At 40.3% G+C, this 22,278-nt stretch overlaps 1 long non-coding RNA gene across 1 annotated transcript in view; it reads right to left on the bottom strand.

The window, feature by feature from the left end:
* Positions 1–21,803, bottom strand: part of LOC117667753 (uncharacterized) — a 41,591-nt gene extending 19,788 nt beyond the window's left edge. The window contains exon 1 of the long non-coding RNA XR_004592131.3: positions 21,642–21,803. This is a non-coding gene — a long non-coding RNA (uncharacterized LOC117667753). The remainder of the gene's footprint in view (positions 1–21,641) is intronic.
* Positions 21,804–22,278: the final 475 nt, after the last annotated feature.

The raw sequence follows: 22,278 nt of genomic DNA on the forward strand, positions 1-22,278 counted from the left end.
AGAGACAGAGGGAGAGGGAGAGTGACAGAGAGAGACAGAGACAGAGAGACAGACAGAGAGAGAGAGAGAGACAGACAGACAGACAGACAGACAGACAGACAGAGACAGAGGGAGAGGGAGAGGGAGAGTGACAGAGAGACAGAGACAGACACAGACAGAGAGACAGAGAGAGACAGAGACAGAGAGACAGAGACAGAGACAGAGACCAATTGAGAGACAGACAGATTTCCTGAATATTGTTTGTATGTCTGTGAAGTCCCAGATTCAAATCTTCATAAGAATTGCCTTAAAAGATCGATCCATCTTGTCCGGCCCTGTGCTTGTAAAGGCAACCTGCTGCCTGCAGCCAACAATGTTCCTGTACATACCCACCTTGGTGCCTGATAGAGTCCTCTCTCGTCTAAAGTAGAAAAGGGTCTGTTTGGGGCCATCCAACAATGGCTGAGATTGTGCATACAAACAGCTTCGTAAATTCTGTGAGCAAGGTACATTGCTGCAAAGAGGGGGGAGGAGGGAAATGTTGGAATTCTTGCTGTGTTGAACCAGTATTTTTTAACCTTGGCAATTTTAAGATGTGTGGACTCCAACTCCCAGAAATCCCAGGGCAATTGCCATGACAGAATTTTCAATTCCCAGAATTCCCAGGGCAGCATTAATCAAAAAAGGAATAAGCTCCATTCCAAGTGTTTTGGGTAGGGCAGTGTTTCTCATGCTGGCTGGGGAATTCTGGGGGTTGAAGTCCTGATATCTTAAAGTTGCCAAGTATGAAAAACACCGTTCAACAAAGGAAGAATTTCATCGTATTATTCTCCCCAAATCTCTGAATAGGAGAAAATTCCAGGGGCAACTTTTATAGGCTTCATTGCCTTGAAAGGATAGCACATTGCAAGATTCATGAAATCCATGTCTAGTGGTGTATTCTTATATATATATAAGATTTCCCATCAGTTCCTCTCTAAAGCAAACAGATCCACCCATTTTCAAAAGAAGGTGGTAGGATTTTGCAGCTATTGCACTGTGAATACAGGTGGGGTTTCCCCCATATTTTTGAATGCAGTAAACTAGCATAGCCACAGGGTTACTCTTGGATGTCAACATTTACAGCATGTCACTATTTTGATCACCCAAGGGAGTATTAAAACAAGCATGCTCCCTCCTTTGGAATCCGAAATGAGCTCCACTGATTCTGCAGCATGATTGACCAGGTAAATTACAAACCTAATAACTGTTTGCACAACATGGTAAACCTTCATAGTCTTAAACTGGGTTAGGTTAGTTTACCATTCAATGTATTATGCAAATTCAGAAAATGGATTAAGTCGTAACCGATTTAAACAGGTTATAAAAATATTTCTTACCTTTTCATATTGAGTAATATGTGGGTTTGCTTTTCGGGGATATTTGCAGCAGAAAGAAATATGGTAGAGCTTTGAAGGAAAGGGATAGGCAGTGCCTTTTCTCAGTGTAGGGATGTATATGAGATCCATGTATTTAAATTATCGTTTATCAACTTGAGCAACTTGAAGATGTTCAAGTTGAGAAGACTTGAATATTTCAAGATTTCTGCAAGTTAAAGTCTGTACAAAATTGCCAAGGTTGATTTAGACAAACACAAACAAATGCCAGTCTCTTGGAAGTCATTCTTGTGTGCTGATGATTTGTGGGAAAGGTTTTGGCCTAAGGGAGCGTGCAGAAGTGATCTAGTCTAGCTCTAGTCAAAACTGGTGCTGTCCAACCTATCACCTCAAGCCATCCTGCTTCCATCTTTTGCCAGGTGTTGTCCGAAGATGGAAGCGCTTTTGTTCTTCCTCCTAAGAGGAGCCATATGGGCCTAAGCTCTAGCTTGGAAGCAAGCCCTCTGAGAGCTTGAGTCTCCTCATTGCTTCTCCACGTAGCTGTTCTGGCTGGTGGTGTATCATCCATCTCAAGTCTTGGCTCTCTTTCCTTCCAGATTCACCCAGCCAAGGTTAATCCGCAACGAATGAGCGAGTGAGTGCTTGGGCTGTGCGTATGTTGTATATTGCACATGCCAGGAATGTCTCACATACTTTTGAGGGACTGCAGCAACTTAGAGAAGTATATGAGTCATGCCATCCTCTGCCAGAAACCGTTTCCATGCAGAACTGGGAAGCAGGAGATCATAGAATAACTAAAGGTCCACCTAACTCAATATCCAGGAGTGACCAATTACAGGTAGTCCTTGACTTATGACCACAACTGAGATGGGAACATCCATCATTAAGCAATTTGGTCATTAAATAAGTCATCATGTAATTGTATCTGGTTTTTATGAGTCTTTTACTGTGGTCATTAAATGAATCTGGTTTCCCCCATTGACTTTGCTTGTTGGAAGGTAACTGGCAGATCACAAATGGCAGTCATGTGACCTGGGGATGTTGCAACTCTTGTAAATACATGCCAGAAGCCAAGTGCCCGAATCACCATTATGTAACTGCAGAGATGCTATCAGTGTGAAGACCCGTCATAAGTCGCATTTTCAGCACTGTTGTAACTTCAGGTGGTTGGTAATGAATGGTTATAAGTGAAGGTCTACTTGCGTGTACATCCAGGAGGCCAATCAACCTGGCATTATTTTCATTTTTTATATATTTTAAAATAAAATACCTGTCCCTGGAAATTCAGTTATCAATGATGTATCCTTATCCTAATACATTCATTCCGCTTCACAATTTTTTCCCCCAAAATTTGTATCTGTAAGATAACAGATATTAATTCTTGGGGCAGCAAATTATATATACTGGTTGTGTTCAAAGAAGACATTTAAGCAGGTCAGCTAAAGACCTAACAGAAGCATCTGTATATACCAGGGGTGTCAAACTCGACTTCATTGAGGGCCGCATCAGGGTTGTGTTTGACCTTGGGGGGCCAGGGTGGGTGTGGCCAGGGTGGGCATGGCCAGCTCAATGTCACTTGTGGCGGGGGCACCTGTGGCGGCCCGAGCACTCTGCCAGGTAAACATGGCCCTCCTGAGCTCTATTTTCACTGGCAGAGGGTTGTAGGAGGCCGTCACAGCCAAAAACAGAGCTCAGGAGCCTGTTTTCGCTGACAGAGGCACCATGGGCCGATCCTTCGCTATTTCCAGGGGGGCCCTGTGGGCCAGATCTAAACACCCCATGGGCCAGATCCGGTCCCTGGGCCTTGAGTTTGACACCCTTGTAATATACCATGCTGTTCTTGGTTATTGTTAACACCAGTGACCAATTTTGGTAATGGGATGTAGAATGACCTAGTAGGGGGAAGGAAGAGATGCTGTCTAGGGAATGGTCAGATAAGGGAGACCATAGTCCACACCTGCATAATAGGCAAGAAAATGAGTCTCGGAAGGTCCCCACACACACCAGTTCTCAGGCTGTAAAGAAACCGGCGGGAGGTTTGTACTTTCAGACTTGCAAAATTCTCTTAATGTAGCCTTGCAATAAAGTAGAATTAGATCATCTGGTCTTGTTTCCTGTCTGGTCTACCTGGGAAGGCTGACAATTTTTTTTTTATTGTTTATTGTAGAAACCCAACCCATCTTATTAGCTTTTGGATGAATGTTTTAGGCAAACCTAGAAGATGGGATAATGCCATCAGAAGGCTCAGCATGCTGTGTGAATGTAACCCTTATGTATCAGAAATTTAAAACTTTCAGAAATTTCTTGAGGGGTTGTTGGACAAATACAGAATTAGGTAAGGAGTTCAAATCCTATCCGTACGAGGCCAAAGACATGCAGCAAGTTTTTCCCCTCTGAACAGAAAACACTTTATAAATCAATTCTCCAGCCATATCTCTGGCCAGCTTGTCTGGAGGGGAAACCAGGAGCTAATTCTGGTAATAGGGATCCTATAACTGCTCAACAATCTCTGATTTCGATCCATTTAAATATTCACAATGGGGTTATCATGCTGTGTTTCATTACTATTACTATTACTCATCCTGTTTCTGTTGCTGTTCTTGCATCCTCCTTCCTTTCTTAAACCCACTTCAATGCTTCAATCCTCACTGCCACAAACGCCAAATAAACAGAACCATAGATCTTCCAGATCAGGGCTTTAATCCAGTCAACCATTAGAGGGCAGCAAAGAGATAGTTTTCCTGTGTGTCTTTGCTGCCATCTAGTGGTATCAAGATATTCGTAGTTCAACTCTTACAGCCCTACATAGAAATAGCTGGTCAAGTTTTATTTTTATTGAATTTGGTACAGGAAGAACAGCAATATTTGCATTTAGTAATGGGTTTTAAATTACAGCAAAAAAGTTCAGTATTTAGGAATATATCTGACAAAAATAATAAAGATTGATTTAAAAACGTATAAAGCTGGAAAAGTTGAATAGCAGATACAGTACTTCTAAATGGAAAAAACTAAAACTGTCATGGTTAAGAAGTACTTCAGCCATTAAAATTATTTTTTTTACCAAGACTTAATTTTGTTTTTCAAACAATTCCAGAATATATTGGCAGTAAGGTATTAAGTGACAGGAATAAACAAGTAATGAACTACATATAGTCCAATAAAAGATCAAGGATTATAGTCCAGATTTTTTCAAGATTTGAAACACAGAAGTACATTAGCAATTGCAAACCTTCAACTGTATTACTATATGAGTTGTTTAACGTGGGTCTCAAAATGGATTAAATCTTCTTATGGCTCAGCTACTTTTACAAAAACAGCAGGCTTTCCAGATAATCTCTATAAATATCTTCAAGCTGATACAACAGGAAAAAATATATAAGAAATGATACAATCTTAAGAAATCTCTTGGACATCTGCGATAAATATAGAAAATGAGTAAATCCAGATTTTTCCCTTCTTCTTCATTAAACGGCTATTTCCATGAAGAGGGAAGGACTACAAAATTTGATCCGTGGAAAATTAAGTGACAAAAATTAATTATCAGTAAGAAAGATAAAATCTGTTAAGACACTTATTTTGTGATGGTCCAATTTACCTAATTTCAGTAACTTCAAATAAATAGCATCACACTAAAGGAATTGAAGGAATAATGAAAGACTTGACTGGATTCAACAAAATTTATCGTATGCAATTTGGAACTGATTTAGAAATTGTTGGTGGCGTATGACTTAGAATCTGAACAAGTCAAAAGATTCCATGATTAAATGGATACAGAATTGAATGAAGTAATAGAGATGTAACAATGGGAACTTCGATGGAAGAAGAATATTACATTTGCTTTAAATATAATTCTTAGAAAAAATTGGTACAGGTTTTTTTTAATTGAGATATCACTTCATTCTTAATTGCTAAAATGAATAATCAAATCTCTAAAATGTACTGAAAAGACATGGTGGTGAAGGGTTTCCTGCCTAAGCAGGGGGTTGGACTAGAAGTCCTCCAAGGTCCCTTCCAACTCTGTTATTTTATTTGTTTGTTTGTTTGTTTGTCAAACATGTACAAGATAGCAGGTATGAATATGAATATGAACATGGACATGAACGAAGGAAATGAATGCAAATAAATGGGGACAGTAGGACAGGGATGGTAGGCACGCTGGTGCGCTTATGCACGCCCCCTTTACGGACCTCTTAGGAATGGGGTGAGATCCACAATAGACAGTTCAAGGTTGAAGCTGTGGGGGTTTGAGGATGTAACAATAGAGTCAGGTAGAGCATTCCAGGCGTTGACCACTCTGTTGCTGAAGTCATATTTTCTGCAATCGAGTTTGGAGCGGTTTACCTTGAGTTTGTATCGATTGTTTGCCCATGTATTATTGAGGTTGAAGCTGAAGAAGTTGTTGACAGGTAAGACGTTGTAGCAGACAATTTTGTGTACTATGCTTAAATCAGACCGCAGGTGGCGCAGTTCCAGATTGTCCAAGCCCAAAATTTCAAGCCTGGTGGCATAAGGGATTCTATTCTGAGTAGAGGGATGGAGTACTCTTCTCGTGAAATACCTCTGGACCTGCTCAATCGTATTAATATCTGATATATAGTATGGATTCCAGGCAGATGAGCTGTATTCAAGAATTGATCTGGCATGAGTATGAATATGAGTATAGTATGGAAAGGGGGTCGTCTACGAGGTCGTTTCCGCCCAACTTGTATTTGGTGTTCTGATTTTTATTGCCAATGTCTAGGACAGAGCATTTATTAGTTGAGATAGTTATTAGTTGAGATTAGTTGATTCTGTTCTGTTCTGTTCTAAATATAATGAGTAAGTCAGTTCATTTGTTTGTATTTGGTGGTGATTTAAAGCTCAGCAATTCTGGAAGATGAAACTACTGTAGAATGAAACTAATTTTAAAAATTGAACATCGATCTGCAATATTGTTATTAAACCCTATTAAACCATATATTCTTTCTAAATATACTGAACTAGCTTTATATACAGTATATATGTTAATTGCTGCAAGGATATTATATGTTTTTTACTTGAAAAGTAATTCCCTCTATGGACAAATTTTTAACCAAGTTGTGGGAGCATGTGTCAATGTCCACAATAATTCCTTATTCTTGTAAATTTAAAATAAATTTAACACAACGTGTAACTCAAAGTGGAAACCATTCCTGCATTATAATTTAACACATGTATTTTAACATATCAAAATTTTGGATTTCATTATCAGAATTCATAACTTCAATTTCATGTTATATTTAAATTCTCAGTTTTGACTCAGACTTGCATAATTTTATGTAGTGATTTATGTTGCGTTGATCATTATTCCTAATGTCTGTTTAGAGCCCAATAATGATTTCAGTCATTTTAATGACTAATGCATCACTTTATCTAATCATTCATAATTTACTAATAACACACCAAAAAATTATAACTTCCCTGACATTTTAGGCCCTTTTTTATTGATTTGTGCTTTATTTTTTATCTCATATTTTTTTGTTTGTGTTTGTTTATATACATTTTCTTAAAAGTTAAAAAAAAATCCTCTTTATCTAACATTGTTTCTATCGTTGTTCAACTGCCATTCATACATGTTTGATTATGTGCCATAATGTCAGGGTTGACTCTTACTGATGATGTAGATCATGAGTGTCAAACTTGTGGCATCACATTGCCGTCATGTGATGTTTTGCGGTGTTTTTCCCATTCGCAGAGCTGGGGTGGGTGTGGCCTGCAGACTGCCAGTTTGACACCTCTAATGTAGATAGATTTTCTCTCTGACAATCTATCCCTAACTTGGCTGTTTAGATCCTCCAAATCAACATTGAAACTGAGTCCATCCATCTTGCTCTAGTCATCCTCTTCCATCTTTCTCAGCCTCAGAGCCTTCTCCAGAGAACTAGGGCTTCACATAATGTATCCAAAGTAGAATAATTTATTTGTACCTCCAATGAGAATGCTGGATTGATTATTTATTTATTTATTTATTTTATTCAATTTATATCCCGCCCTTTTCCAAGTGGACTCAGGGCGGTGCACAGCCAGAACTAAAACACATATCAATACAAAATTTAAAATTATTACAAGAATTAAATAACTGTGGCCCCAAAATTTAAAACATTGAAAACTAAAACCCCTTTGACAATTTAAAAAGCTAGAAATTAAAAAAAAGGGGGGGGGTTTCACGCCAGCCCTGCTTGATGGAAAAGAAAAGTTTTTAGGGCACGGCGAAAAACCCGGAGATCCGATAACCTTCGTATCTCCGGGGGCAAATCGTTCCAGAGGGCAGGAGCTGCCACAGAGAAGGCCCTCCCCCTGGGGGTCACCAGCCGACATTGCCTGGCTGACGGCACCCTGAGGAGTCCCTCTCTGTGGGAGCGTACTGGTCGGTGGGAGGCTATCGGCGGCAGAAGGCGGTCCCGCAAATACCCAGGTCCCATGCCATGGAGCGCTTTAAAGGTGGTCACCAACACCTTGAAGTGCACCCGGAAGACCACTGGAAGCCAATGCAGCTCACGCAGGAGAGGTGTCACATGGGAGCGGCCCCTCGCTCCCATAATCCCCCGCGCGGCCGCATTCTGCCCCAGTTGGAGCCTCCGGGTGCTCCTCAAGGGGAGCTCCATGTAGAGAGCATTGCAGTAGTCCAGGCGGGAAGTGACGAGCGCCTGAGTGACTGTGTGTAAGGAATCCCGATCCAGAAAGGGACGCAACTGGCAAATCAGGCGGACCTGATAAAAAGCCCCCCTGGCCACAGCCGTCATATGCTCTTCTAAAGACAGCCGTGCATCCAGGAGGACACCCAAGTTGCGAGCCCTATCTGTGGGGGCCAATAACTCACCCCCAATAGCCAGTGATGGCACCAGCTGGCCATATCGGGACGCCGGAAGCCACAGCCACTCGGTGATTAGTTGGGCAATCTATTTGTTTTCTTCGCCGTCCATGGTATTTTCAGGAGTTTAACACCAAATTTCAAAAACATCTTTCCATCTTGCTTCTTCAAAATCCAACTTTTGCTTCCACTGAGTGTCACAGGGGATACCATTGCATGAACTATTCTGATGTTTGTATGTATGGACACATGACTACTCTACCAAAAACTATCTACAATGTATTTCTTGACTGTTTGTTCCATTACTGTTGGTAGTTGCTTTTTCATGAGAAAACTGGAGTTTCTTGTTTTTCTTTGAAGACGTTTCTCTTCTCATGCAAGAAGCCTCTTCAGCTCTGAGAGTCTCCAACTTTACTGTTGATAGTTAATTCTAAAAAGCAGAAGTTATCTACCACTTCAATATCTTCATGGTCAGTTCTAAGGCAAGTTGTTGTAGGTGTTTTCATTGATGTAGCCTTCTTTATATTTTAATCTTAATCCCATTTTTTCACTGTATTCCTTGACTTTTATTACTAGAGCTTGCAGATCCTTTCCATTTTTGGCTATCAAACCAGTGCCATCCAAACAGCATAGGTTATTGCTGTTTCTTGCTATAATTTTGAAATCACACTCATCTTCTTCCAACTACTTCCTTCAAAATATATTCAGAATATGAGTTGAATAAATAAGGAGAGAGTATGCAGCCTTGTCTCGTTCCTTTGCCAATCTGGGCCCAGTTTGTTTCTTCCCAAGCACATTCCATAGTTTGGCATGATTGATACAAAGGCCTTTCTATAATAAAGAAGCATTCACTGCCTTCTTTTTAGTATTCTTTGGCTTTCTCAATTATTCAGCTTGCATCAGCAATAATGTTTTATGTTCTTTTGCTTTTTCTAAATATAGAGTCGAGTTGAGTCGAGTCAAGTCGAAGAGAAGAGAAGAGAAGAGAAGAGAAGAGAAGAGAAGAGAAGAGAAGAGAAGAGAAGAGAAGAGAATTCTTTATTGGCAAAGTGTGATTGGACACACAAGGAATTTGTCTTAGGTGCATATACTCTCAGTGTACATAAAAAGACAAGATACATTCATCAAGAATCATAAGGCACAACACTTACTGTTAATGTTAATGTTAATTTTATTTATATACCGCCCTTCTCCCGAAGGACTCAGGGCGGTGTACAGCCAATTTAAAAACATAAATATACAGACATCATCATTAAAAGTAATTAAAATCAATTAAACAGTTTCGGCCAAAATTTAAAACCCCAAGTTAAAACTCCAGTTTAAAAACCACTTAAATAGACAGCCCCGCCTTTCGGAACAGTAGGTCTTGAGGGCACAGCGAAAAACCTGGAGGTCAGAGATTGTACGTATTTCCGGGGGCAGTTCATTCCAAAGGGCAGGAGCTCCCACTGAGAAGGCTCTCCTGGGTGTCGCCAGCCGGCATAATCTGGCCGACAGCACCCTGAGGAGTCCCTCTCTGTGGGAGCGAACTGGTCGGTGGGAGGCTATTGGTGGCAGAAGGCGGTCCCGTAAATACTGATAGTCATTCGGTACAAATAAGCAATCAAATCATACTAGGAAACAATCAATATCAATATAAATCATAAGGATACAAGCAACAAAGTTACAGTCATGCAGTCATAAGTGGGAGGAGATGGGTGATATCTCTTCTTCTTTGCAAAGTGTTAGTCTGTGTTGGATGATCCAACCATTATTTTGATCACATGTGAAATTAATAATATTGCATTATAGTTTGCATATTCTATTAAGTCTCCTTTCTTGCCATTGGATTGTAGCTAATTTCCAATCTATTGTGTCATACTCCAGATTTGTTGGCATAGCATGGTTAAAAGTTTTATTGATTCTTCTGCTACTGCCATATTTTTTTCATATTTCTGTGGATTAATTAGTTCCTGAAGAATTCCAGCTTGGTAATGACTAGAGTGCTGCTCTAACTTGATCTTCTAATCCTAGAGGTTCTTGTAAATATGGAATATATTTTATAGTATCTTGGATGTTGACATCTCTGTTGTATTTAAGTATACCCTTTCCATCTTTGTTTGAATTACTTTCTATCTGTCCATTGGAATCCTTTAAGATACTGATTTGAAATTGGAACCTTTTTCTGTAGTTCGGAGATCTTGTGGAATTTCCTTTTTTTTCCCATGCATTTTTCCATCTTCAGTGTATTTACAAATGTCTTTGTAATACTACTTCTTGCCTCTTCTTGCAATTCTTTGAAACTTTTGTACACAGAAAGATCCTTAGCTACTCCTCAGTATTACGTTGAGTGCCATCTAACTTGAAGGGCACATCATCGTAATCTTCCTTTATAGCTGCTGCCCAATGAACACAGAACACAGAATTGGAAGGGACCTTGGAAGTCTTCTAGTCCAACCCCCTACTCAAGCAGGAGAGCCTATATCATTTCAGATAAATGATTGTCCAGTCTCTTTTTGAAAACCTCCAGTGATGGAGCACCCACAATAGCTTCTGAAGGCAAGCTGTTCCATTGGTTGATTGCTCTCATTGTTAGGAAATTTCTCCTTAGTTCTAGGATACTTCTCTGCTTGGTTAGTTTCCATTCATTGTTTCTCATCTTGCCTTTTGGTGCTTTGGAAAATCGTTTGACCCCTTCGTCTTTGTAGGAGCCTCTCAAATATTGGAAGACTGCTATCATGTCACCCCTAGTCCTATTTTTCATAAGACTAGACATACCCAATTCCTGTAACCGTTCTTCATATGTTTTAGCCTCTAGATCCCTAATCATTCTTGTTGCTCTTCTCTGCTCTCTTTCCAGAGTCTCAACATCTTCCACTCTTGGTTTTTGTCCTGGGTTAATTGATGGCCCTGCCATTCTGGGACAGCATAGCAGAACTTTGGGATATGGTGAATTCATACATGCACAATCAAAGTTTAGCTCCTAAGGAAGGCCCTGCTGTTTTTGCATGCTTTGTTTGTTTACCTGTACCATGACTTTTTCATATTAATCTATAGCCAACCAGTTTGCACAACATGCTAAGCTACTAAAACATTAATCAAGATTGACATTAACCAAACTAAATATATTATGCCGATGCATCTGTTCAATTTTCCCTTGAACTTAATCAATGGCTAGGCTTCCATAACCTGACTGAGGGACATGTATGGTTAAATTCAACCCTCTCTGCTTCCAATGCTGATTGTGTTTAGCTGTCTGCACAATGCACTGCTTCTTCTTCTCTTGATCCAGTTAAGCGTGTCATGGAAACCCAGCCATAAGGTCAACAATGGATTGAGAATTGTTGCCTATTGTGCATAACCTTCTCTCACTGCCGTGTCCAATCATCACTTGTAATGCTTTCAAAGAAAAGTGGAATCTTGGATTGCTTTTTGCGGATCTACACTGTAGTGTTCAAGATTGGAGAAGGAGGATTGAGTAAAATCAAGGCCAAGGATCCAGATGGGGGCATTTTATTTTATATTTACACATATATATGTTTGTGTGTGTATATATATATGGGATGTGTATGTGTGTGTGTCTAGAGAGAGGGAGAGAGACAGAGACAGAGAGAGAGGGAGGGACAGACAGATGGAGGGAGGGAGAAAAAGAGAGATAAATTTTAATTTAAAGTGTCTATCAAGTTTTTTGCTACATTTCCTCCCATCCTTTTGCTTTAATTTGCCTGCTAACCTACATCTGCTTTCCCCACAGACCCAGGCTGCCCCTTCACAGCTTAAGGAGGCATTCCTGTTGTTTCCAACATTTCAGGATAACCTTGTAGGACAAAGCTCACATGTGTTACTCCGGGTTTCTTGGAGGAAAGACAACTTGTCATATAAAATATGTGGAGACCTATGAAAATGTCACTGATGTTCTCCAGGCATATCTTTTAGAAAGTTGGAGCAATCAGGACCTTCATAATCACCTCATGCAACCTAGCAATGTGTTAGAGAAGGATTGCTTTTCTACTCGTGTTATTTATTATATCATCAGTCGTTGTTGTTAGCATAAACATGAGTAGATTTACACTGCTGTGCTTCAATTCAGAGGCCTCCAAGAATGACTTCCAATAAAATAAAGCAAAAGTAATTTCTGACTGTAGATTTATAGTCTATATGTCTGGCTGGCTTTAACAGAAGAATGGCCCACTTACCATTTTGGGAGGACAGGAATGCACATTGTTATCCTTAACCCACCCCTAACTTGCTGGCAACTCCCCCCCCCCCGTTTTTTTCTTGCCAACTATCAAAAGTTGTGTTTTTTTCAACTTCTGCCAGTGCAAGAGGGGCTGCATGAGTCTGTCTGCTACACTTCATCTTGGGCAAATCCCTCCACTCCAATTGGCTACTCTATGCTGTTGTGGGCATGCCCCCAAACCTCCAGTCACTGGTCACTGCCCAGGCTGAGTGCACTTTGGATCTGTGATAGGCTGGTCAAAAGGACCAATATACTGGTGGACATATCCACACACCCACAGCCTGTTCCCATACTGGCGGAACTCTAGAATGGTAAACTTTCCCTTTTATTCTTTTCCCTTTTGTTTGTTTGTTTTATGTTTTATTAGATTTATATACTGCCCTACTCCCGAAGGACTCAGGGCGGTGAACAGTCACAAAATAAAATACATAGATACAAAAGTTAAAAAACATAATTAAAACCAGATTAAATAATTTAGCCCAAAACAATTAAAAATCCCAATAATTTAAAACAGATTAAAATTTCAATTTAAAAAATTTTAAAACAGGGGAGAAAATTAGGCCAGGCTGGCTTGCTGGGATAGGAGAGTCTTAAGGGCAGGGTGGAAAGTGCGCAGATCCGGGATCCTCCGTATCTCTGGGGGGAGCTCGTTCCAGATAGTGGGTGCCCCCACAGAGAAGGCCCTCCCCCTGGGGGCCGCCAGTCGACATTGTTTAGTTGACGGCCGGAGGAGCCCCTCTCTATGAGAGCGTACCGGCCGGTGGGAGGCTGCTTGTGGTAGTAGGCGGTCCCGTAAATAACCAGGTCCTAAGCCAAAGGGAAAAGTCTTTTCCCTTTTCTTTTCTTTCCTTCTCCTTCTCCTTTTCCTTTTTTCCCTTCTCTTTTTCCTTTTTCTCCCCTTTTCCTTTCCTTCTCTTTCTCTTTCCCTCCTTTCCTTTCTTTTTGCCTTGTCCTATTCTTCTTCCTTTCCTTTCCTTTCTTTTTTTCCTTCTCTTTTTCTTTTCTTTTCTTTCCTTCTCCTTTTTTCCCTTCTCTTTTTCCTTTTTCTCCCCTTTTCTTTTCCTTCTCTTTCTCTTTCCCTCCTTTCCTTTCTTTTTGCCTTGTCCTATTCTTCTTCCTTTCCTTTCCTTTCCTTTCTTTTTTTTTCCTTCTCTTTTTCTTTTCTTTTCTTTGGGGTGAAGTTGACTAGAGTTCCCCCATTCCAGCTCACATGACAGTAACAATGGGAAAACTCTACACATTTTTCTGTAAGACGGGTAAACCTCTATCTAAAATGGTGAGGGAGCCATGGAAAAGGTCCATCAATGTCCTCAGAGACCCACCCACAGAAAGGAAGATGATTGGTTCTTGTTTTTCTGATACAGATGGGAGGGGGTGGAAGCAGCAGGGTCCAAGACAACTATTGTCTGGACAGATAACTTGGCTGACATCATTGCCAAAGCCGTGAAACAGATTGAACAAATGGGACAGCAGTGTTTTAAGCCAACTTCTTTTCCAGCCAGGTATGACATGGGATACCAACAGCTAAAAGCTAGGACAGAAAAGTAACAAAGAAAGTCAGGCCAGAGGAGGAGGGGGAAGAGGGGGAAAAAAAGGGGGACTAGGACACCAAGTTGCAAAGTTAAATACTGTAGTAATTCATGGTAGGAGCTCTTTGAATTATTCAATTTATGAAAAGATGTATATGTTACTTTTCAAAACAGAAGCTTTCTTAAGGTGACTTAACATGGAGTGTTTGAATAAAACGTTAAATCAACCATGCCACTTCATTCTTAATTGCTAAAATGAGTAATTAATTCTCTAAAATGTACTGGAAATACTTATATTGTCTCAGTCCAGGCTGTGTCTACTTTATAGTTCCAAGAATAATGCAAAATTAGAAAAGAATTGGAATTAAACATAATTAAGCATATTGAGTAAAACAGACAGTGGTTTAACCAACTCTGATAAAGACCCAGTAAAGCATGCAAATCTTGGTTAGTGTGACCCATGATAAGGATTTTTCCCCCAATAACATTAGCATGCTATGAAAGCCTGGTCTGTTCAGTTGATTTATGATTCTATGTATTCTATGAACCCAGAAGATGAGTTGGGTTAAATATGCTGTTGGATACAGCCACCGAGCTGAGCTCGTGCAATGAAGGGATCTATGGAGATTTTTAATCATCCAAGACACGGTTGTCCCGAAGGTGCTTTTTCTAAAAGGCAACTGGACTTCCTTGGTTTTTAGAATAGAAAAAAGCTTCTTGGATGAGAAGTGAACTGTTTTCAAAGGAAAAAGCCGAGAAAGTCCAGTTGCTTTTTGGAAAAAGCACCTTTTGGAACCAACGATGGTGGTCTTTCAGCCCTGCTTATTAAGCTGACTTTCCTTCTTCTTCTTTTTTTTTATTGAAAAAGTTTTTCAAATACAAATTCCCCCCCCCTCCACCCTAACCCCCCTCCCCCTCCCCTCCCCCTGTGGCTTCTCCAAAATAAAACCCAAATTAATAACAGATTATATAATACTTTACCATCCTTTTGTACCACCCCCCATATACTAACCCTTTCTTTCTAACAATATTATTATATCCCCCTTATACTATACATTTCAAAAACAACATTCAACTGTAAAATTATATAATAAATTCTAATTTAGCAATTTCATCTATTCAACTCATAATCTATCCTTCTAACAATATCATTATATCCCCCTTATACTATACGTTTCAAAGCAACATTCAAAGCAACTTTCAGCTGTAAAACTATATAATAAATCCTAATTTAGCAATTTCAACTCATAATCTATCCATTTCCTCCTCCCCCATACATATATCTCTTAATTCAAATCTTTTACGTATATTGATATAACATAACATCCCTTCTCCTAAACTAAACAATCAGTAAACTAACCTATCTCCACCCACTTTCCTACAGGTCTACATACATAATATTTTCAATATCTTTATTCTTCTGCCCATTCCACTAAAAAAAAAAAATATTTACATATATATATAAAATCCTCAATTGACTTTAAGTTTGTAATCCATATGATATCTTCTGTAATGTCTCACAGCTGGATTGTTAATTCCATTACCCATGTTAGGGTAACTGACTTTTCTTCTTGATGGTTTAGTGTGTTGCACAAACCCAGTCCATTTAACAAATTTAAAGTTCAATATATTATGGACATCCAGAAAATGGGTTAAATTAGAACTAAGTAAAGTACCTAGTGTGAATAAATACATCTGCTCCTATTGGAGCTGGTAGTACTCACTGTTAATGGATAGAAGGGGGAGAGGAGAACACATGAGGTTTACACTGTCTATTTACACATTTGCATTTATGAACATAACTTAGAGCCAATGGGCCCATCATATTCAGAATCCTAATTTCCAATCAGACAGAAACTGACAGAAAATCCCCCCAGTTAGCTAAATGAATAGCTATGGACTATCTATCCAGATGGCCAATGGATTCTGTCAATATTATGTTGCACATTAGAGACATGACAGCTTTTTCTCCCCACCTGTTAAGATTTTGCTCCTGGAAAACGGTGAAATATTCCACTTGGAACATTTTTGCCCAGGATCTTAGTCCTAGTCTTTGCAGGAGAACAGAGACAGCATTCAATCAGAAATGCAAAGAGGATTATGGAGTTGAAATGGAGAAGTATTTCAGAAGTGATTTAATAGTGCGGTTACCGTGACTCATGAGGCCTTAATCTACCCACCTAATTCTTGGACCATATCTTGGGAACCTTTAATTTGTGCTTCTTGCCCTGTTTTCTTCATCTCCAAGGGATCTGCAAGGCGGGTTAATCCCCCCAATATTTCCTACTGCAAAGCCTCACGCAACAGGTTCACCACATTTCTCCACATCTCTTGTCAGCTATGTGTGTTCCACTTACGCCTTCATGGTCTGTAACATTTCCTTGGCAGACTTTGCTCCCTCCGCTTCAAACATTATTTGTTTTCTGTCTTCGGCTATTTGTTCCTCAAATTCCTTCTTGGCCTACATCGCTAGACTCTCACTTGCCAAAATTCACACCCTCTTTTTTTCCCCCCTTCAAGGATACCTTTGCTATTTGTAATAGCTGCTTATCACTATGGTTTAGCCAGTGTGGTTCTTAATGCTGTAATTGCCTTATAATTTTAGTCTCCTGCTCAATTTGTGGTTTGCTAGGCAGACACTTCCTGAATGACCAGAAGTTAGGAAAGTGAAGGCCAAGGTCACATCTTTTACCCCCAAGCTCATCCCATTGCCATAGCCAGCAGCATCCTTCCTTTGCTTCCAAGTTAATAACAGTGGGGAAGGGAGTCCTTGACCATATTTCAGGGCCAGTATCAATACTGAGGCTCCTAGTTGCTGACCCCTTGTTTTATTTTGAACACTCCACATACATAAACGGATTCCTTTTCTTGTAGAATCAGGTTAATTCTTTCCTTTTTTTAACTCAGTACTTTCAATTCAGAAGACATTTGTTATAATTTTAAAACACGTTTAATATTTTAAAAATTGGAAGCTTGAACGCTTGGGCTAAAGACTATTCCTGAAAATATCAGGATGAGTAATGCTTTCTTTGAGACAACTTTGATCGGATGTGTTTGGTTTTGCATGAGAACGCAAGGGGGAAGTTATCTTGCTTTTTTTGACTGCCCTCTGTAGATGAATCCCTATGGAGGCACCAAAGCGCTAGACAGAGTCTGCAGGTTATTTTTTGTAATGTAATCAAACGGCATTATAAAACTTCCTAGGATCAGTGGTGGGTTTCAAAAATTTTTACTACTGGTTCTGTGGGTGTGGCTTGGTGGGCATGGCATGGCTTGGTGGGCGTGGCTTGGTGGGCATGGCAGGGGAAGGATACTGTAAAATCTCCATTCCCACCCCACTCCAGGGGAAGGTTACTGCAAAATCCCCATTTCCTCCCGATCAGCTGGGACTTGGGAGGCAGAGAATAGATGGGAGCGGGGCCAGTCAGAATTTTTACTACCGGTTCTCCGAACTACTCAAAATTTCCGCTACCGGTTCTTCCGAACTGGTCAGAACCTGCTGAAACTCACCTCTGCCTAGGATGTATCCTTGACAGTGAATGCAAATTACTTACCACCCTTCAAATTACTACTACTCAAAGTTTCTACTGACCATGTTTGTGTGGTCAAAAATGATCTGAAGAGTGAACAGGCTATTTCACAGATGGGCAATATACTGTCAGTGAGATCCAATGTGCCCAGTGCTATTTCACTTGGCAAATGTCAAGTTGAATGACAGACTTGACTTTTCTTTTGTAGAAAATAACTACCAAAATATTTTTTAAATGAGAAAATTGGCTTGCTGAAAGTTGCCAAGTATCTACTCATCTACTCCCTAAAAGAGAAACGTTAATTGAATTATAGAAAATATCCTAGCCATGGTGATGTCTAGAGGACATCAGTTTGTTTTCTAGAAAATGGTCCCTGCCTAGGCAAGCATTTGTAAATAATCAAGCTCTCCATGGCCAAACTATTGAGAGAGAGACTACAGCAAAAGGGAATGCAATATTCCTTCTACATTTGCCCTCTGTTGCTTCTGATCACTATTGTGTCATATATCTTCTCTGTCTCCCAATTTATATGGCTGTCCATCTCCCAACTCTGGGTGGGAAAGAAAGAAAAAAAGGAAGGAAGGAAGGAAGGAAGGAAGGAAGGAAGGAAGGAAGGAAGGAAGGAAGGAAGTTCTAAAAAGAAAAGCTTTTTCACTGGATTCTCTAGAAACCTTTTGGATGTTCCTATAATGGCTCTGCAGATCCATGCAGATTATTTGTTGGTTCTGGTTGGTTGATTGATTTGATATACAGTATTTCCTGTGTTTTCTCCAGGAGCTCAAAGGTCCTCCGGATTGAATCTCCTTTCATTTTATCCACATAACAGAAACCCTAGATTAAATACTAGACTGAATTAAAACAGAATTACTTCCCCTTAACTACTCAGTTTCAGTTTGAATCTTCTGGTCCTAATTGAACAGATCACATTTATCATAAACTGCAGGATGATAGAGGAGAATCTAAAATTTGGCTAGTTTAGAAACTCACACACCTGGAATGAGATTTCCCATGCTATATTCGTTTTGAGTATCCTATAGAATTCTCCTTCTGCTTCTCAAAAGAGAATTGTTCTGTTCACAAATAGCAGAAAAGGTGGCCGGCTCATGTCCTAATGAGTCATAATTAAATTCTTCATTCTCCCCACCAATGAAAAAGTGCTTTTATATAGAAAGTCATCCTACATATTCTACATAGACGTTATGGACCAGTTGCTTCATCAACAATGAATGGAAAATCCCATTATTTTCAAATGAAGACTTTTCTATTATGGAAGCCCTTCGTGATGCTTACTAACGTGGGACAGCTAGATAGAAGCTGGATTCTCTCATTTGCTCAAGCAGGCAAAAGAATATAATTGAGTCAATTGTACATTTTGAAGATGAAGAGGTTAAATCTAAGGCATCTTGAATAATATGGGGAATAAAACGGGATTTGAAAGAGGTGAAATCAAGTATAAAGGTCTCCAAGGAACACTGGGTTGAGTCAATTGAGGGAGCAGGAGATCAAAAGTTCTGGATGATTTTCCCACATTTTAAATCCACCTCCCTCTCTCTCTCTCTCCTTTCTCTGCAGATGCTTGACTCCTGATTTATGGTCTGCAGATGCTTAACTCTTGGTTTATGGGTTGCATCAAAAGCACTGGATTCCATAGAATCCAACAATTGGCTCATCTTGCTAAATGTAGCCTTCTGGGACGAATAGCAGTCCTCCAGAGATTCAGGATATCTTTTTCAACTTCGCTAATTAAAATGCATTAATTGAAGATACCTAGAAGAGGACTTGGGAATCTTTGGCATGTCAAGAAGGTGTAATAGATTTCTCTTCTGTTTTAAAGCAATTTTCCCTGACTTTGTACCCAGTGAATCTCACCAACTCTTAAGAGGTATGGATTTCAGCTCCCAGAATCCCCCAGCCAGGGTGAAGTCCACACCTCTTAAAGTTGCTAAGATTGAGAAACACTGATCAAGATGGATGGATTGAAACTGCCACTTCTCAAATTTCTAGCTAATATACAATTGCAGTCACAGCATAACTGGAAGTTAGCAAGTCAGAAATGCTGGCTCTCTACAGTTTACTCTTGCAAACTGATGGAATAAGGCAGAATCCCTCAAGGTTAATTGAGGGCGTCTTCCACAGGCCTGAGAATCCAGTCTCCTACTACTAAGTATGTTTGTGAGCAAGAGAGCATGTGCCTGTATTTATATAGAGATATATAGGTTTATTAGTTTTGAGACACTAATATCCTTTGCCTTTGTTCCAACTTTAGACTGTAAATAGGATGGAATAAGCAAAAACTCTCTGTGTATGTTGCATAGAGACAGCGAGGAACAGAACATTAAGAAACAAAACAGTCAAGATATTTAATCAAGGTGGCTCAAGGACCATTGTACATTTGGGTACAAAGCTTCAGGAGGCTAATTGGCAAAGCACAGGCATGGGTCAGTCATTCATACATGGACCATTTACATGAAACGAAGTTTACTTTTCATACAGTAACTTATCCAGAGGCTGGGAGGAAAGAACCAGAAACCCATTAATTTTAACTTAGAAAGCTCTTATGACAAGAAGAGTGGGGATTGGATCATATTAAAGGGCAAAAGGAATGGATGGAGTAGAACATGGAACTCTTGGAAAAGCAGAAAATAGTCTCTGGATTGGCCAGATATTGGAAAAGTATTAGTAGTCAGCTTGCAGATTTAGAACATTTCCACACCATTTCTGCTCCACATTCTCCCAGGAGCTTATTCATATTAACAATCATCTTCATTTCCGCTGACCTGATCACATCTCTGTCCCAAATTACAGCGGTCCTGGAATAACAACCTCGATGGCCTATCCCAGGCGAACAGAAAGTTTCAAAAAATGTTCCGCTTCCTTCCTCCAGTCCACATCATTATTTCATAGTGTCTGTTTCTCTAGTCATATATATATATATATATATATAAAATATATCCAAGCAATTTCCAGGAATGGAGCTGCAAAGCTGTCAAGCCATCATTCCCTTGAAAGGCTTGCTAGGATACCAGACGGCTGGAAGCCAGAGGTCTAAGCGAAGTGAGCATTCCAGCAGATTGGGAAATGAATTATTTAGGCATGCCAGAGAATTGCAGTCTTTTGAAGAAAAGACTCGTTTCCGTGGGCTTTTCCAGCCAGAAATATATTGCTTCAGCTGCCAAATATAAATGGTGACCGAATGAAACCATTACAGGTACAGAGATGTCTTTGGAGTGGGAGAAAATCTCCATGCAGAAGTCTGATAAGGAGAAGAGAGTCTTCGGACTACTTTTCGGAATCCAAATGAACTTCAAAGTCTCACAACTGGGCTTACTTATTTATTTTATTCATTTGTTAGATCTTTATCTCACCTTTATTACTTTATAAGTAACCGAATGTAGTGAATGTACATGATAATCCTTCTTCCTCCTCTTTTCCCCACAATAACCACCCTATGAAGGGAGTTAGGCTAGAGGTCATATTCAGCCGGTTCGGACCAGTTCGGACAAACTGGTAGTTGAAATCGCCTGGGCCCACCCACCTACCCACCCGCCCCGGCTCTATGCCATCCTATTTAGGCATGTTTTTGAGGCCGTACGCCTGCGCAGAAGGCTATGCGCCAGTGGTGGGTTGCCCCCGGTTTGCACCAGTTCGCAAGAACCGGTAGTAAAACTGACGGGAGGCTCTGCCCACCACCCCGGATGTCATCATCAGCGATCTGCGCATGCACAGAAGCAAGGCATGCGGACAAGCAAAGCAAGCACAAGCACGCAATCCCATTGCAAACCGGTAGTAAAGGCAAGTAGAACCTACCCCTGCTGTGTGCATCTGCGGAAGTCGTGCATGTGAGTGCAGGAAGCGTGTGCGCGCGCTCACATTTGCGAACCTGTAGGGAAAGTAAGTGAATACCACCCCTGAGTTAGGCTGTGAAAGAGAATAATTGGCCTAAAATCACCCAGCTTACTTTCATGCCTAAAACAGGACTAGAATTTGCAGTCTCCTGATTTTTAGGCCAGCACCTTAACTACTACATCAAGCTGACTCTTTTGCATTATGCCCTGTTGTAATTTGCTTAACCATGATTTCAGAATTGATCGGATTCAAACAATACACCGAGACAATCCAAACAACCCATGTTATAAGAGCTCAATGAATGGATTCTATCCAGGGGTGGGTTCTACTTACCTTTACTACCGGTTTGTAACAGGATCACGCATGTGTGCTGAGCTTCTGCTCATGCGCAGATCGCCAATGATGACATCCAGGGGGGTGGGCGGAGCCTCCTGCCGGTTTTACTACCGCTTCTTGCGAACCGGTCCGAACCGGGGTCAACCCACCACTGATTCTATCTCTGGAAATGTAAAAGTCCTGCTATTAGATCACAACCACAAACTTTCTATCCTATTTCTAAGTGAGGTGCTAAATTGCCTTTGGGAAGCCCATGGGATGATTTCCCCAGGAAATGAAAACTGGGGGCAAGTTGCCCTTGAAATGGATTCTGAGCTGAATCAGACATAGATCCAGTGGCTACCTTCCATGATTTGTTCAAGCTGCATTATAAACAAGGCAGCATTTATTGGTAAAGGAGTGGGCCTCCATTCAAAGTCTATTGCTGGCTAGAGAATTCTGGGAGTTGAAGTCCATCTTAAAGCTGCCAAGGTCGAGAAACACTGGGGTAGGAAGTACCTAGCTGCTGACATATATGTTCCTTATTAATCTTGAATATCCCCTTTGGCAAAGGAACACGTGTCCTCTTGTTCTGTAAAGTGTAAAAGGATGAAGCAGCTCTTAATATGGAAAGATGTGATTCTGTTTATATGGC

Source organism: Pantherophis guttatus, chromosome 1, assembly GCF_059756535.1.
Source record: "Pantherophis guttatus breed Tessera chromosome 1, ASM5975653v1, whole genome shotgun sequence".
NCBI lineage: Eukaryota > Metazoa > Chordata > Lepidosauria > Squamata > Colubridae > Pantherophis > Pantherophis guttatus.